Genomic DNA, 5,177 nt, shown 5'->3' with positions numbered 1-5,177 from the left:
GAGGATAGTCACTCAGCATAACAGGATAGTCACTCAGCATCAGCATAGGCATTCTTCAAGGGATCTGACATTTCAAAAAAAATTATTCGGTTACATCAGCATCAGGTGCTTGGTAGCTGGTGGTGATCCAAGACTGATTCATTTTTATGAAGGTCAGTCGATCAACCGAGTCGGTGGACGGCGCACCCTGTGATTGGTTACAAAACCTCCAGCAGCACTGAATGTGCGTTCCGAAAGAACGCTGGATGCAGGACAGGCCAGTAGCTCAATTGCATACTGTGCAAGCTCTGGCCAGTGATCCATCCTCAAGACCCAGTAACCCAGAGGATTTTCGGTAGGAAAGGTGTCCAAGTCAGATCTTGCCCCTAGGTATTCCTGCACCATGTAAAACAGATGCTGGCGATGGTTGCTGGAACCCATCATACCTTGGGGCTGCGGACTAAAAAATTGTCTGAACACATCGGTCAGCAGGCCACCTTCTTCACCGCTCCTTCTTTGACTGACCGATGCCTCAGCAACACGTTGTCCAGGAACAGGAGTTTGTAACCTCCCAGTCTCTGCACAGACCTTTCTGCAAGGCCTCCCGAAGATGTTTCATCCTCTGATAAGGTCCGCAATCTTACCCTTGTAACGTGGATCAAGGAGGGTTGCCAGCCAGTATTGATTCCTCTCCTTGATACCACGAATACGAGGATCCTTCCGCAGGCTTTGCAGGATCAGGGAGGCCATGCAGCATAGGTTTGCTGAGACATTCGGTTCGGAGTCCTCTGGGTCACTAAGGATGACATGATCCGCAGCCACCTCCTCCCAGCCACGTACAAGTCCATGGGTTTCTTGGGACTGTAAATGATCCCTTAAAGACTGCTGCTGATGCTGAGTGCCAGGCTCCAGCTCCATGCTGACACAATCCTCCTCTTTCTCCTCCTCGTCCTCTTCCTGTATGATCGGCGGGCACGCAGGAACACTGTCTGGATAAAGGGGACCTTGAGAGCTAAGGAAGTCGTCCTCTTCCTGCCTCTGTTCTGCCTCAAGTACCCTGTCCATTATTCCACGCAGCGTGTGCTCCAACAGGTGGACAAGGGGGACAGTGTCACTGATGCATGCACTGTCACTGCTCACCATCCTCGTGGCCTCCTCAAATGGTGACAGGACAGTGCATGCATCCCTGATCATGGTCCACTGGCGTGGGGAAGAAAAAACAAGCTCTCCTGACCCTGACCTGGTGCAATAGTCTCACAGGTACTCATTGATGGCCCTCTGCTGTGTGTGCAGCCGCTGCAGCATGGCCAATGTTGAGTTCCACCTGGTGGGCATGTCACAGATTAGGCGGTTCTTGGGCAGGATAAATTCCTTTTGGAGGTCAGCCAGCTGAGCACTGGCATTATATGACCGGTGGAAATGCACACAGACTTTCCTGGCCTGCCTCAGGACATCCTGTAAGCCCGGGTACCTGCCTAAGAACCGCTGCACCACCAAGTTAAGGACGTGAGCCAAACAGGGCACATGAGTCATTTGTCCCTGTCGGAGTGCGGAGAGGAGGTTGGTGCCATTGTCGCAAACCATCATTCCTGCCTTAACCACTTCAGCCCTGGACCATTTGGCTGCCTAAGGACCAGAGGACTTTTTCCAATTTGGCACTGCATCGCTTTAACTGCTAATTGCGCAGTCATGCAATGCTGTATCCAAACGAAATTTGCGTCCTTTTCTTCCCACAAATAGAGCTTTCTTTTGATGGTATTTGATCACCTGTGCCGTTTTTATTTTTTGCGCTATAAACGGAAAAAGACCGAAAATTTTGAAAAAAAATGATATTTTCTACAAACTAGGGTACATTTTCTGGAATTTACACAGCTTTTAGTTTATGACTGCCTATGTCATTTCTTGAGGTGCTAAAATGGCAGGGCAGTACAAAACCCCCCCAAATGATCCCATTTTGGAAAGTAGACACCCCAAGGATATTGCTGAGAGGCATGTTGAACCCATTGAATATTTATTTTTTTTGTCCCAAGTGATTGAATAATGGCAAAAAAAAATAAAAAATATTTACAAAAAGTTGTCACTAAATGATATATTGCTCACACAGGCCATGGGCCTATGTGGAATTGCACCCCAAAATACATTCAGCTGCTTCTCCTGAGTACGGGGATACCACATGTGTGGGACTTTTTGGGAGCCTAGTCGCGTACGGGGCCCCGAAAACCAATCACTGCCTTCAGGATTTCTAAGGGCATAAATTTTTGATTTCACTCCTCACTACCTATCACAGTTTTGAAGGCCATAAAATGCCCAGATGGTACAAACCCCCCCCCCCCCAAATGACCCCATTTTGGAAAGTAGACACCCCAAGCTATTTGCTGAGAGGCATGTTGAGTCCATGGAATATTTTATTTTTTGACACAAGTTGCGGGAAAGTGACACATTTTTTTTTTTTTTGCACAAAGTTGTCACTAAATGATATATTGCTCACACAGGCCATGGGCATATGTGGAACTGCACCCCAAAATACATTTAGCTGCTTCTACTGAGTATGGGGATACCACATGTGTGGGACTTTTTGGGAGCCTAGCCGCGTACAGGGCCCCGAAAACCAAGCCCCGCCTTCATGATTTCTAAGGGCGTAAATTTTTGATTTCACTCCTCACTACCTATCACAGTTTTGAAGGCCATTAAATGCCCAGATGGCACAAAACCCCCCCAAATGATACCATTTTGGAAAGTAGACACCCCAAGCTATTTGCTGAGAGGCATGTTGAGTCCATAGAATATTTTATATTTTGACACAAGTTGCGGGAAAGTGACAATTTTTTTTTTTTTGCACAAAGTTGTCACTAAATGATATATTGCTCAAACATGCCATGGGCATTTGTGGAATTACACCCCAAAATATATTCTGCTGCTTCTCCTGAGTACGGGGATACCACATGTGTGGGACTTTTTGGGAGCCTAGCTTCATACAGGGCCCCGAAATCCAATCACCGCCTTCAGGATTTCCAAGGGCGTAAATTTTTGATTTCACTCCTCACTACCTATCACAGGTTCGAAGGCCATAAAATGCCAAGATAGCACAAAACCCCCCAAAATGACCCCATTTTGGAAAGTAGACACCCCAAGCTATTTGCTGAGAGGCATGGTGAGTATTTTGCAGCTCTCATTTGTTTTTGAAAATGAAGAAAGACAAGAAAAAATTTTTTTTTTCTTTTTTCAATTTTCAAAAGTTTGTGACAAAAAGTGAGGTCTGCAAAATACTCACTATACCTCTCAGCAAATAGCTTGGGGTGTCTAATTTCCAAAATAGGGTCATTTGGGGGGGGGGGGGGGTTGTGCCACCTGGGCATTCCATGGCCTCCGAAACTGTGATAGGCAGTGAAGAGTGAAATCAAAAATTTACACCCTTAGAAAGCCTGAAGGCGGTGCTTGGTTTTTGGGGTCCCGTACGCAGCTAGGCTCCCAAAAAGTCTCACACATGTGGTATCCCCGTACTCAGGAGAAGCAACAGAATTTATTTTGGGGTGTAATTTCACATATTCCCATGGCATGTTTGAGCAATATATCATTTAGTGACAACTTTGTGCATAAAAAAAAAAAAATTGTCTTTTTCGCAACTTGTGTCACAATATAAAATATTCCATGGACTCGACATGCCTCTCAGCAAATAGCTTGGGGTGTCCACTTTCCAAAATGGGGTCATTTGGGGGGGGTTTTGAACTGTCCTGGCATTTTATGCACAACATTTAGAAGCTTATGTCACACATCACCCACTCTTCTAACCACTTGAAGACAAAGCCCTTTCTGACACTTTTTGTTTACATGAAAAAATTATTTTTTTTTGCAAGAAAATTACTTTGAACCCCCAAACATTATATATTTTTTTAAAGCAAATGCCCTACAGATTAAAATGGTGGGTGTGTCATTTTTTTTTCACACAGTAATTACGCAGCGATTTTTCAAACGCATTTTTTGGGGAAAAAACACACTTTTTAAAATTTTAATACACTAAAACATACTATATTGCCCAAATGTTTGATGAAATAAAAAAGATGATCTTAGATCGAGTACATGGATACCAAACATGACATGCTTTAAAATTGCGCACAAACGTGCAGTGGCGACAAGCTAAATACATTTTTTAAAGCTTTTAAAAGCCTTTACAGGTTACCACTTTAGATTTACAGAGGAGGTCTACTGTTAAAATGACTGCCCTCGATCTGACCTTCGCGGTGATACCTCACATGCATGGTGCAATTGCTGTTTACATTTGACGCCAGACCAACACTTGCGTTCGCCTTTGCGCGAGAGCAGGGGGGGACAGGGGTGCTTTTTTTTTTTTTTTCTTTATTATTTTTTTTATTTTTTTATCTTATTTTTAAACTGTTCCTTTCATTTTTATTATTTTTAATCATTTTTATTGTTATCTCAGGGAATGTAAATATCCCCTATGATAGCAATAGGTAGTGACAGTACTCTTTTTTTAAAAAATTGGGGTCTATTAGACCCTAGATCTCTCCTCTGCCCTCAAAGCATCTGACCACACCAAGATCGGTGTGATAAAATGCTTTCCCAATTTCCCAATGGCGCTGTTTCCATCCGGCGAAATCTAAGTCATGAAATGCTCATAGCTTCCGGTTTCTTAGGCCATAGAGATGTTTGAAGCCATTCTGGTCTCTGATCAGCTCTATGGTCAGCTGGCTGAATCACTGGCTGCATTTTCAGGTTCCCTGTTGGGACAGGGGAGCCAGAGAAAAACATGGAAGACAGTGGTGGTGGGGGGGGCATTCCCTCCCACTGCTTGTAAAAGCAGTCTAGAGGCTAACTAGCCGCTAGGATTGCTTTTACATGAAAGTCGACCGCTGGCTGAAAAGAATGCTACCAAGATGATACCTAAACCTGCAGGCATCATTCTGGTATAACCACTCAAAGTCCAGCAACATACCAGTACGTTGCTGGTCCTTGTTGGGCATATATTGTAAACTTTTTTTTCATGCAGCCTGTGGGCTGAACGAAAAAAAGATATTGATCGGTGGGTATGCCCACCATTAGAATACCTCCCTTCATCTACCCACTTCTAATGATGGGCATACATGCACCATTTATATATGCCGAAGCATGGGGGCATCCTCCCGCAAAAGGCAGGAGCAAATTGCTCCTCCACCCACTGCTGCCCCCACGCTTCTCCATAT

The sequence above is a fragment of the Aquarana catesbeiana genome, linkage group LG13 (genome assembly GCF_042186555.1).
Source record: "Aquarana catesbeiana isolate 2022-GZ linkage group LG13, ASM4218655v1, whole genome shotgun sequence".
Classification (NCBI taxonomy): domain Eukaryota; kingdom Metazoa; phylum Chordata; class Amphibia; order Anura; family Ranidae; genus Aquarana; species Aquarana catesbeiana.
Note: the sequence above shows the minus strand (reverse complement) of the source record.